The sequence below is a fragment of the Megalobrama amblycephala genome, linkage group LG10 (genome assembly GCF_018812025.1).
Source record: "Megalobrama amblycephala isolate DHTTF-2021 linkage group LG10, ASM1881202v1, whole genome shotgun sequence".
Classification (NCBI taxonomy): domain Eukaryota; kingdom Metazoa; phylum Chordata; class Actinopteri; order Cypriniformes; family Xenocyprididae; genus Megalobrama; species Megalobrama amblycephala.
The window spans coordinates 7,233,959-7,247,252 of NC_063053.1; the positions used below are offsets into that span (position 1 = coordinate 7,233,959).

At 36.8% G+C, this 13,294-nt stretch overlaps 1 protein-coding gene across 1 annotated transcript in view; it reads left to right on the plus strand.

The window, feature by feature from the left end:
* lzts2a (leucine zipper, putative tumor suppressor 2a) overlaps positions 1-13,294 on the plus strand; it is a 79,836-nt gene that overhangs the window by 35,806 nt on the left and 30,736 nt on the right. The window contains exon 2 of the mRNA XM_048204234.1: positions 1,525-1,637. The gene's annotated coding sequence lies outside the window, so the exon portion shown is untranslated. The remainder of the gene's footprint in view (positions 1-1,524; positions 1,638-13,294) is intronic.

Here is a 13,294-nt window from a genome sequence, read left to right on the forward strand (position 1 = left end):
CTGTCTTAGACCTCCATTCACCCCCTTTATTTTCCCAGTCGTTCCCCCTTTCTGTGAAGCAGACAAGATCAGGCACGTGTGAACCTCCGTTCCCCCTCTCCTCCCCACGTGTTTGAGTGTGTGTGTGTGTGTGTGTGGCTGGCAGCCCATGTAGATGTGACCCAATTTAGAATTGGTAGCACACACTAGATGAGACTGATAACTGAAGAGAAGAGATAACCACATTCCTCTCTAATCTCCTCTTCATTCTTCACTGGTTTTATTAAAAGCAGAGTAAATAGTAACTATAGCATTCCTGACTGTGTATAAGGTGTATGGAGTTTTTCATGTCCCTATGAATTATGAGCAGGTATTGTTCTTTTAAGTGGTTTTGTTTATTTGTACATGAGTGCACAACAGGTTTGAGGAGCTTTTCTCACCATGTATTGAGTTTTCAAACTGCCATAAAAAAGTTTGAGGTTGGTAAGATCTTTTGTTTTTTAATGAAATCGCTTATGCTCACTAAAGCTGCATTTATTTGATCAAAATACAGTAAAAACCGTAATATTGTGAAACATTATTACAATTTAAAATAACTTTTCTAATTTTTTCTCTTCATTTTTTTCTATTTTATTTGAAATATATTTTTAAATGTCATTTATTCTTGTGATGCCATTACCCCGGTCTTCAGTGTTACATGATCCTTCAGAAATCATTCTAATATGCTGATTTGCTACTCAAGAAACATTTCTTATTATTATCATTTTTGCTTAATATTTTTGTATAAGCTGTGGTAAAATTTTTTCAGGATTCTTTGATTAATTTTAAATGGCAGGCTACAATGGTCTTTCAAATTTTGCACACTTTAAAAAGGTTACATTAAACTTTGTGTTTCATTCATGCACTTATGAACATGGCAGAGTGGAAACGTAAGGATATGCATATTGTCACATATCATACACACAGACACTGAAACTGACTCATTCATTTACTTTCAAATTCAGGATATGTACTGAGTCAAAATGGCTGTTAATTTTTATATTTGTTTTTTATGGTTACTCACACTCAGGTAATGTTGGTTGGTATCCAGTAGGGGGCAGTGTGCTCTTTCACTCGTCTCAGAAATGACATGTGCTGAGCAGATATTTTAGCTTGAATTATGCTGTACCTGACAAAATGTGATTTTTCTTGCTCTATGTCCATCGAGACCCATGTGAACTCACTGTCTGAGGGCCAAAAAGAGAGAAAGAAAAACTTCTGGCCCCTCAGAAAGCCATGACCTTATCATGCTTTCATGGTATCATAATAACAGGCTTTTCACCTCAACACCCTGCAACTAATACTACATAGCAGGTGTGTGACGTACAGTATGCATACTTGAACCCTTTCTTCTTTGAGATAGTAGAGGCTCTCTAGTCATTCTCTTGTTGTTTTTAACAGACGTTTGGAACTTTTTAACAATAATTGTGAATTTTTCATCAGTTAAATGTGTTTTGCATGTTTCCGAACTTCTTGTAACCCCAGTACGTGTGGTTATCACTGCAGGTGTGTGTGAGAGCGGAGCTGGATGCTGCGGCGGGACTCTGGGGATGTGTAAAGTCTCCATCAGTCCTGGATCTCTCAGCTTTTAGGAGCTGCTCTCTGGGCCTCTTTGCAAGGTAAGACATGTGATGAGTCCCTTTACATCTCTCTATCCTCCCTGTCAGCACTGGAGAAACAGACATGACATATGGAATTGATTTCCATAATTCATTTAGCCTAGGCATACAGAACAAGCAGGCTTTAATGGACTCTGCCATCAGTGTCATAACTTTTACCCCTCACTGTGTTAGTTTTAATTAGGCTCAGTTAATTAAAGACACTAAAAGCTAATGATCTGTAAAGCATGATGAAAATGCACTCAGATTTTCTTAATCAAAGCTGAAGGATCTGAAAAGTAAAAGGAATGCATTGTAAACCTTATCAGCCTTGCTCATGAATATTAATTAGGGAATGTAGCATTTGACAGTAGTCATACTAGGTAGCCCTGCCCACACAGAATTCTCCTCCTCGTGTATATTAAATAGCACTCATGTTCATTCCTTTCTCGGTTTGTTCCCTTGTTTTGGTTAAATTGTGGCCATGTTAAAACAAGGGAATGAATTAGTTCAATGTAGCCCACAATTTCTTCTCTTGTTTTAGTTAAGTTGTGGCCACGATTTAACTACATTTTGGTTTGCAGATTTTCAAACCTCTTTGTATTGTTATAATGTCAGTACTACAATGTAGTATATGTAATTGATTAATGTTTACTCATTCTCTGTGATACCTGGACTGAGTAATTCATGTTTATTTGTCAGAAAAAGCAAAACGCGTCATCCGGCAGACTTTTGACAGCTCCAGGGCTTTCATGAAAACTACAGATAGTACTTCCACATTTTTGTATCCCCACCCATGGACGGTCAGATCAGCAGAGGGTTATTAACAGAACAGTTATTGTAAGGGTAGGTTTATCACTGAAAATTGTACTTTGTCTGCCCTTTCTTTCAGTTTTTCCCCTCCGTTTGTCATAAAATACTGTGTTCGTAGCCATCCAGTTTGAAAAGTTGACTACAAACACGGAGGTTTTTCAGATTTTCCATCGCGCCGTTCTCTCCATATTAATGATTCATTGCAGCCTTTGGCCACTGTGCTGGATCCTTCACTGGAAACCGAAAGTAACTCACTCAAGCTAAACGTTTACTCTTTGAATTCTTGCACCAGAAACAATACAATTCAACACCTTTATGGCTAAAAGTTTGCTTAGAAGTGTTTCCTACTAAAGCAAGGTGGTATTGAGTGGCCTTGGACGGCAACATGCCCGGCAACATGCCCTGTGCATTATGGGTGTTGAAGTTTTCCCACCTATTTGGCAAAAGGGAAGGCCTTTATTTCTGTTTTCTCTTGCCAGGTGGCACTGATTTAATCTGTCATGTTTTGTTGAAAGCCCATTTTGCCAGCTGTGAAGTACCACTTTAACAAGTACCTGAAAATTTTTTTCTTTCATGTTTTTCGCATACATCAAAATGATCCCTGTTTACACGGATCCGCAAAAACTACTAAAAACGCTGTGTTGTGCATGCCAGGCCAGTAGTTGGCGATGTCACTTTGTAAAGAAACACTACATGCCTAAAAAAAGACAACTTTCTCACAAAATATTTTTGTCACAACAATTGCAATTGAGTTTTTATTTAAGTGATGTTAGTAAATTCCATTAAATATTTAGGCATTTCGAAACAATATGTAAGGAAGCCTCGTTTGCTGAAATCACATGATTTTGTCAGTTTGATATGTACTCTGAATCACTGATTCGAAACAAGGGATTTGTAAAGGTGTCAAAGCTTCACAAAGTGGTGTTTTGAACACGCTCGTCATTAGTGTTTTGTGACGGATGGTTCTCACAGCTTTTCAGTGTGTACAGAAAAAATGCTGCTTGTTGGGATCTTGTCAGAAACAGCAAATCTGCAGTATGGAAAAATGAGTGACTGCTTTAAATCTGGTGAAAGCAACTAAGATAAACATAATAAAAACTTGCAGTTGTGTTGGTGAAAATTTATAAGCATCAGCAGAGTTATACTCGGTGGGAACAAGCATTTCCTCGCTGTCACAGCTGATTATCGCTTCTGCAGGAGTCTGGACATTGATTAATGGTGTGAATATGTGTCTGGCTGAGTTTTTACCCCACGGGGAAATTTCAATAAAGGTCCCATCCAGCACTTTGAAGTGTATTTTGTAAGGGGGTCAGGTTCATGATGGATGACCAATGCGGAGTGTGACAGTGGCATGGATACTGGCCGACCTGAGTCTAGATGGGAGGGGCTGTAGGGGTCAGAGGACAGGGTTTATAGGATGGGAATTATGGAAAAACTGAACTTAATGAACACGTTAACAAAAATTACCATTTTTTTTAAAAAACATGGTAATACCATGTTTTTGACATGGTACCATGGTAGTGGTGGTTAAAATTGTTAAAATCTGATTACCCTTTACATACTAGACATCATTTGTGCAGGGTGCTGTTCATTTGATTACAGATTTGGGCCCTTTGGCTCAACTCCTCTGGTTAGTTTGCAGTTAGAGCTAGAGCACATGACTGGGAGTTCTTCAAGACTTTGTTTCGTGTGTGTGTGTGTGTGTGTGTGTGTGTGTGTGTGTGTGTGGTCTAAGCAGCTGCTCCGACCCTGCAGCTCTCAATCTATGCTCACACTCATCTTAGCAGCTGTCTGTTTCCTTCAGGAGATCGACCCCAGCTCTATCTCTTCCTCTCTGTGGTGTAATGGCATCTGAGGCCTAATTAATGAACAGACTGTGTTTTTACTGTATCTTTTTATATTTTGTAAGGGTTATATCCTGAGATATAACAAGGGTTTCTTATTGGCGTAGAGGTGGTTGATTCTAACGATAAAAAAGAGAAAAGATAAGATTCTTTATATTGTATTATGACATGATTTCCATGTCAGTAAGATTTTAAAATGTTTTTAAAATAAGTGTCTTGTACAGAAGCTTGTTTACGACATGAAATAAAAAATAAAAAAGGTAATGGCAACCTTTTATCTCACAATTCTGACTTTTTTTCTCGATTTATGTCGAGTTTATGTCGCACAATTCTGACTTTTTTTCTCAGAATTGAGAGATATAAAGTCAGAATTGCAAGTTATAAAGTCAGAATTGCGAGTTATAAAGACAATTGTGTGGGGAAAAAAGACGTTTTTTCTCAGAATTGTGAGTTTATATCTCACAATTCTGACATCAAAAGACGTAATTGCAAGTTTATATCATGCAATTCTGACTTTATAACTCGCAATTGTGAGTTTATATCTCGCATTTCTGAGAAAAAAAGTCAGAATTGTTAGATAAAAAGTTGCAATTACCTTTTTTTAATTTTTTTTATTTAATGGTGGAAACAAGCTTCAATACTCTTGCCCAAGGCTGCATTTATTTGATTAACAATATAGTAAAAACAGTAATATTCTGAAATATTATTACAATTTATAATAACTGTTTTCTAATTGAATATATTTCCAAATGTAATTTATTCCTTTGATGCCAATATTTATCAGATATTACTCCAGTCTTCGGTGTCACATGATCCTTCAGAAATCATTCTAATATGCTGATTTGGTGCTCAATAAACATTTCTTATTATTATCAATGTTGAAAAGAGTTGTGCTGCTTCATATTTCAGTGGAAATAGTAATCTATAAGACATGACTATAAATATAGCAAAATATTTCCAGTAATGAGAATTTGTGAAGGGAAAGTACTTTTCTGTCAATAATGTTTAATGAAAATAATCTTAATGGTCCATATTTTTGTAAGTTATTTAATTACATTTTTGGGTGAAATGTTACATGGACATATTCCCTAAAGGTTTTCTCAGACAAGCTGTTATTTGTGTTCATGAATCTCATCAAACCATGTTGTTCTCATGGCATTCACATGGATGTGTAGGCAGAGGGAACTGATCTGACCCTCTCTTCAGGCCATTGGAACATAAACAGCGAGCATGCTGGGAGTTAATGGGAAATGAATGAGAAGATAGGCAGAGTAGAGAGTCTCTGACACATTGCCGGCTCCCACCTCTCTCCTGCTAAGATTTACTGTGGAAGAGTAGGGCAGCCCTGAGATTTGTGTTTACAGTTTAACAGACGCCACACGTTACCCCCTTTTCCTCTGTCCTATTGAACCAGTGCAGTGATTGTGTCCCTCTGTGATTTGTAACCTTTTTTCCTAAATGGTGCAAAGAATTCTTCAGATGTCTCTCTGCCCTCTGACCACCGCTCCCCCTTCTCTCTCTCCACAGACTGATGAATCACTTTTGTTTAGTTATGGGAAATAACTATCTGTGTAAAACATCTTTCAATGCTTATGTAAGCAATTCTCCCATAGCAAAAACAACTAACGCTGTTATATTCTTTTATAGAAATCTATTATTCTTTCCATTCTCTGTTAAAATGTGCTGAGGCATGTCTAACCTCAAGTTGACTTGGACTCTCACAGCACTGATCATCAGATCAAAGCTCATGACACTCTGTAAAAATGTTTTCATTTGGCTATGGCCACTGATTTGAAGACATTATCTTTTGTCTAAATGTGATCTTTGCTAATTGCAATGTTAAATTTGGTGTTTCCACCTGAGTTCACGTCGTGACTGAGACCACAAACCCTGCGCTATTTTAAAACACTGGTCTTTCGACCTTTAACCTCACTCGACCCTTTACGCTCATAAAACACCATTAATAGCTCTTGTATTTCACGGCTGGTGTTGGGAACAGCAGGTGTGTTTCAGATATCTCTCTTAATTTTTCGCTTATTATTTCATTTTCTTTGATGCCAGTGGCCAAAATATATTTTATATATATATATATATATATATATATATATATATATATATATATATATATATATATACACACACATTTAAGCAACTCTGAGGTTGCTCTTTCATACCTAAGGAGACTTAATGGAGTTCTCAGTTATGTATCATTTACAAATCAAATTTGTGCAATAATAAAAAAGTAATGATAATATTAAAGATAATAATAATGCATGAACTTTAATAATAATAATAATAAAAACAATAAAAATAATAATAATTCTTATTGTTATTTAAATTAAATTACACACACACACACACACACACACACACATATATATATATATATATATATATATATATATATATATATTATTAGTATTAGTATTAGTATTATTCAATCTTCCAGAAGATTTTGATGAGAAATATTTGAATTCTTATTGAAATCTTTGAATTTTTACTTTAGGATAAAATAATAATGTGCATATTATTATTATTATTATTATTATTATTATTATAAGTTTAAATTATATAAAAAATGTTTTATTTAAATAATCACTGTATTTAAATAATAATAGTAATAATTATAATAATAATAATTATTATTATTATAAAGTTTAAATAAAATTAAAAAATGTTTTATTTAAATAATACTCATATTTAAATAATAATAGTAATAATAATTATTATTATTTTGGTTTAAATAAAATAAAAATGTTTTATTTAAATAATAATTCTATTTAAATAAGAATAACAATAATAATAATAATTATTATTATTATTTATTATAAAGTTTAAATGAAATGAAATGTTGTTTTCAAATAATTGTATTTACATAATAATAATGATAATAATTATTATTATTATAACAATTATTATTATTATTATTATTATTATTTTAAAGTTTAAATAAAATAAAAAATGTTTAATCTAAAAGGGAACTATTATGCAAAATTCACTTTTGCATGGTGTTTGGACATAAATGTGTGTTGGCAGTGATAAAAAAAACCACCCACTCATTTTTTTTTAATCCCCATAAATCATAAGCAGCATCTCCCAACGACCTGTTTTCAGCCATGGTGTTAATGTGATGTCACATTAGCCACAGGCCCCGCCCACAACCGCTGACTGACAGTCCTGTATTACCATAGTTTCCACCCTCAGCGAGCTGTATGCTGTCTCCCTCAGTTTCTCATCCTTCTCCCCTTCCCACATCACCTCAATGCTCTTATTGCTTTTCCATGGCAGGGAGCAGAGCAGTAAAAGTAGATTGGTTTGCAATGCTCAAACTTGCTGGCAGCTTCACACATACAGTTTCATTACACACCATTCATTACAGCGCTCAGGCCAGGGCTCTGTATATGTTTATGAAGTCTCTTTGTGTGTCTGCTACATTTGTAGCACTTTAAGTGTTGATGTACTATATATGCAGTGCTGGTAAATTACTTACAAATTGTAGTCCATTACTGAATACAAATTACATGATGATAAACATAGTAACTTAATCTCTTGTAATCTAATGTAATCTGACTACTTTTAGATTACTTTTGACCTTACTTTTAGCCTTAACTTGTATATCACACAGATTTGAATAGGATAATCTTGTATGATAGTGATATAAAAATACAAAAAGAACAATATAGCTATGAGCAGCAGTTATTGGGGTTCAAGTGCTTTAGGGTATTAAAAGATATTACATTTAATTTAGCAAGCCTGTAACCATCTCAAAAATAGTTTGAAAAGACCATTTATAGCCAATACAGGCAGTTTACGGTTTTTAAAGCTTTTCAACAGTTATAGCGCCACCTGTGTCTGATCTCCATAAAAGTTGGCATGCTTCTTAAGAGTCATGTGCCGCATATGCTCACCTATTTTTGTGAAGTTCTGAGTTTTCGTTTCGGAGTTATAGGCTTTTGCAATTACTTGGCCATGGCCATTTTCTAAATAACCCTGTTATAGCTATGCAAAGGGTAAAGTTCAACATTTTTTGATAATTATTGACCTGGAGAGTCCCGAGAATTGTGCCGCAGTGGGTTTATTCCGTTCAGGAGTTATAGACATTTTAGTATAAGTGGCTCCACCCACCTCAAACGTTTTGGCAGCCCTTAAGTACCATGAACCAGAATCGTGCTTGACCCCCTAAAAAACGTATATGAAAATTTGTCATCAACAAAATACTTTAAACATTATAGTATGTTGGGGTTTCCCAAACTGTGGTTTGCAAAGGAACTGCAGGGGGTTTGATGAAAAGGTAATAAATAATTAAACCATAAAAATGTAACATTTTAAAATAAAAACTATTAATAGAAAGCACAAATAAGATGAAATGCTATTTAAAATACTGACTTGTGTAATTCCACAAAACTAAAAGACTTTCTGTACATACATAAGCAATAGGCTGTTTTAGAAAAGACAATTTAAAAGATGAAAAATAAGAATTAGTGAGAATAAATAAATAAAGAATAATTTACTGCCATTTTGTGAACATTAAATAATCATGTAATCATATGTTATGTAATCTAATTACATGTATATAATTTTTGGAATCTGATTACATAATCCAGATTATATATGATCAGTTACTACCCAGCACTGACTATGAATGTGTTTCTGTCACTGATGGTGTGTGCATGTGCTGTTATGGAGAGTGTATGGGATGTGTTATGACAGCAGATGTGTTTGGCATTAGCTCAATGCTTTGTGATCCTGGGGGGTCTGAGTTCAGAGCTGGAGGTCTATATACACAATCCCAGATTTGATGTACTTCTCTGAACCCATGATTTTCTTATGTAATCTGCCTCCAGCAGCAGGTTAATCAAAGATTAGTGTGCATTCCACACTGCAGTCTTTGATCATTTAGATGGTAAAACACATTTTGCCTCTACTTAAAAGAGTTGATGGTGTCAGCATGCCATCAGAGTCTTAGGCCTCATCAGGAGGAGCAAAAATTCATGGACATTTTGTGATTTGTTCCTCATTAGGAGGCCCAGATGCAGTCTGAAATGGAACATTTTTATGCTGATTTTCAAAAATCTGTAGGATTACGAACGTGAAAATGCATTGAAACTGCAATTTGCTTCCAAAAGTAACGCATATTAGAAAAAATATGCAGACCTCACTATAGTTTGATAATAAACAAACTTACTGTGAGTCTTCGGCCCCTACTCTGGAAATTTGATAGGATTGTGAAACATGTTTTAAATGTGACAAACAGGAGTGGTCGGGTTTAAAAACTAATGCCAACTATGGTTTAGAGGTGAAGAATGTTATTACATCATGATCAAAGATTACAAAGACAGACTTTTTTTAGGAATAAAGTGCACTGACTGATGAATCATGCCCAATAAATGCATTTGGAAAGTAAACAGGTTCAAGCTGACTTTAAACGTTGTAAATGTGTTAAACAAAGCAGTATTATCGCAACTGAAAACAATTAAAAAATGAACTATTTATTAAATAATTTGCAGATATCAGTGGAGTTCTACTCATTTTAGCAATGAAACTCTCACAGAGCCCCCACCGCGACCCCCATGTCTGGCACTCAACAGTTGTTTTGCGTTTTTGCCCCTTCTTTCCTCTATGTCTCTCCCTCTCTTAGTAGATGAGGGGTCAAGTGTTTTGTTGGAGGTTTTGAGGACCTCTCATTTTGTGTGTCCATCTGCGTGTGTGTGAGCATGCTTGATCAAATCAATGTGTGTGTGTGTATGTGGGGGATGGAAAGGGGATTAGGTTCATGTTCAGTCTTTTGTCCTTCACTATCATTAATTTTCTCTCCCTTTCCTAACCAACTCCATTCCGTTCCAGTTCTTCCCCTCTGAATTGAAAAGAGACAGCGGGACTGGGAAGTTTGGGGGATTGAGAATTCCCCTTGCTCCCATTCATACTTAATCAAAGCTGTTCATTACCCTGCTAACAACAGCTTTAACCAGTACAGTACTGGAAGAAACAAAGTTTACTCCCTATAGTTCATGTCCAGTGTTTTGTAAGCAGTGCTGGGTAGATTATTTACAAATTGTAGTCCAAATTACATGATGATAATTTTAGTTCGTAATAATCTTTCACATTTCAGCTAATATACTGTAATCAGACTACTTTTAGATTACTTTTAGATTACATTTACCTAACTTTTATCACATTGATTTGAATAGGATAATTGTCCCATATTGATATAATAATACAAATAATAATGTATGGCCTCTCAGTCTCTTTTCTTAAACTTTTGGCTGGTCTGTGTGTGCAATTCCTTTCCAGACATATATAAGCAATAGAACTTTTTTAGAAAGAAATACAAACCCGATTCCAAAAAAGTTGGGAAAAGCTTCTAGTTGCTCAACTGTCTTAGGTCTTCTTTGTCGCATCTTCCTCTTTATGATGCGCCAAATGTTTTCTATGGGTGAAAGATCTGGACTGCAGGCTGGCCATTTCAGTACCCGGATCCTTCTTCTACGCAGCCATGATGTTGTAATTGATGCAATATGTGGTCTGGCATTGTCATGTTGGAAAATACAAGGTCTTCCCTGAAAGAGACGACATCTGGATGGGAGCATATGTTGTTCTAGAACTTCGATATACCTTTCAGCATTGATGGTGCCTTTCCAGATGTGTAAGCTGCCCATGCCACATGCACTCATGCAACCCCATACCATCAGAGATGCAGGCTTCTGAACTGAGCACTGATAACAACTTGGGTTGTCCTTGTCCTCTTTAGTCCGGATGACATGGCGTCCCAGTTTTCCAAAAAGAACTTCAAATTTTGATTCGTCTGACCACAGAACAGTTTTCCACTTTGCCACAGTCCATTTTAAATGAGCTTTGGCCCAGAGAAAATGCCTGCGCTTCTGGATCATGTTTAGATTTGGCTTCTTTTTTGACCTATAGAATTTTAGCCGGCAACAGCAAATGGCACAGTGGATTGTGTTCACCGACAATGTTTTCTGGAAGTATTCTTGAGCCCATGTTGTGATTTCCATTACAGTAGCATTCCTGTATGTGATGCAGTGCCGTCTAAGGGCCCGAAGATCACGGGCATCCATTATGGTTTTCCGGCCTTGACCCTTACGCACAGAGATTGTTCCAGATTCTCTGAATCTTTGGATGATATTTTGCACTGTAGATGATGATAACTTCAAACTCTTTGCAATTTTTCTCTGAGAAACTCCTTTCTGATATTGCTCCACTATTTTTCACCGCAGCATTGGGGGAATTGGTATAATAAGAAGATTTCCACCTGACAGCGACGAAATAATTAGTTACTACACCAAGCAAGGTCCATAAGCATTCGTGCATGTGCTGTCGCTCCAGTAAGGAGAATACAGTTGACCGGATGTACTTTGAGATATGTGTGTGCACTGTGGTTGGGAGTATCATGTTAAGCCTCCCCAGTGAGTATATGTGGAGTGTATGTTCATATGATAACTCCCCTGGAGGGCAAGTGTCCATTAATCACTCGGATGCTCATCTGTTCCTAACGCTTCATTAGCTCTCCTTCCTCCCTGCATGCCTCTCTCTGTCTTTTTCTCTCCCTCTCTCATTCCCCCTTTTCTCCTTTTCACTTCACTTGGAGTCCCACACTACTCTTTGTCCCTGTATTTACTGTTCTTTGAGCATGCAGGTTAGGAGTAACACGTCATGCTTCCTTGCTTTTGTTTGGGAATGGCCAGTAAATGAGGGAGTGAAGTGGTAAACGATTGAAAGGGAAGAACAAGTGAATAGGTTTTGTTGAAGGGCAACCCTTTAGACAAATGGCTGATTCTTCAAATACAGCACTTCTGTGTCCCAGGGATTGATTTGCATTCAAATGTTTTTACTTTTTGTTATATGAAGGTCACATTTAAACTATTTTGGATATTTTCGCTAATTTTCAGATGTCTTTTATGTACAGTATATGTACACTACAGTAAAAGTTTGGGGTCGTTAAGATTTTTTAATGTTTTTGAAAGTATTTAATGCTCACTAAAACAGTAATATTGTGAAATATTACAATTTACTGCTTTCTATTTTAATTTATTTTAAAATGTAATTTATTCCTGTGATGGAAAACCAAACCATCAAAGCAACAAGAAGAACGGACAACCAAGAACTGAAACTGAGGGCTAAAACAGGGAACAGGTGTTACGGATCCCTTGTTTCCCTGGACTCCATTTCCCAGAATCCTCCTGTTTCTTCACCTGCACTCACTTCCCTCGTCAGCTCCCCATCGTCACTCATCACCAGCACCTGGACTCTATTGTTAGCACTCCCTTTATATTGCACTCACTCCCTTCACTCCTCGTCCGTCTTGAATGTTGTATAGAGCGTATGTTTGGTTCTCCTTGCCTTTTGTTCAGTAAAGATTACGTGTGATTGTGGAAATCCGTATCTGCCTCTTCTCTACACCAGCATACCATAACAGAAAGACGGACCCAAAAACGACCGGATTTTCCACAAGGAAAAAAAAAAAAAAATAATAATAATGGAGACTTACACCGGCTCCCTGGATCCAGCTCCTCCAACGCCTCTCACCCTGACAGCCAGCGATCGCCTTATCGGGCTCCTGCAGGTAGGTCGTTCGCTGGAGAGGTATGTGGAGGAGTTCGTTGAGCTCGCTTATTTGTCTGACTGGCCTGAAGCAGTTTTGATCTCCCTGTTTCTGGATGGACTAGATGATGACACCATCCATTTTAGTGAACCCGATTATCGTTTCTCCTTAAGCGAAACCATAAATTCCATGTTATGGTTAAATGATTCCAAATTTATCGTGGATTGGGTTCAGGATGGGTGTCTGTCTCTAGTCCATCCAGAGACACGGTTGGCCGGGCCAGTCAGTCAACCTCCGGCTTCCTCCGCATACCTTTCCTGCGAACTCCCTGCCTGCCCCATGCTGGACCCACAGTCCTCTACTGGGCCCAGTAAGCGGAGGAGGAGGAAGAAAGCGGCTCCAGTCTCTTCAGAGCCCGCTCCAGTATCTCCAGAGCACGCTCCAGTATCTCCAGAGCCCGCTCC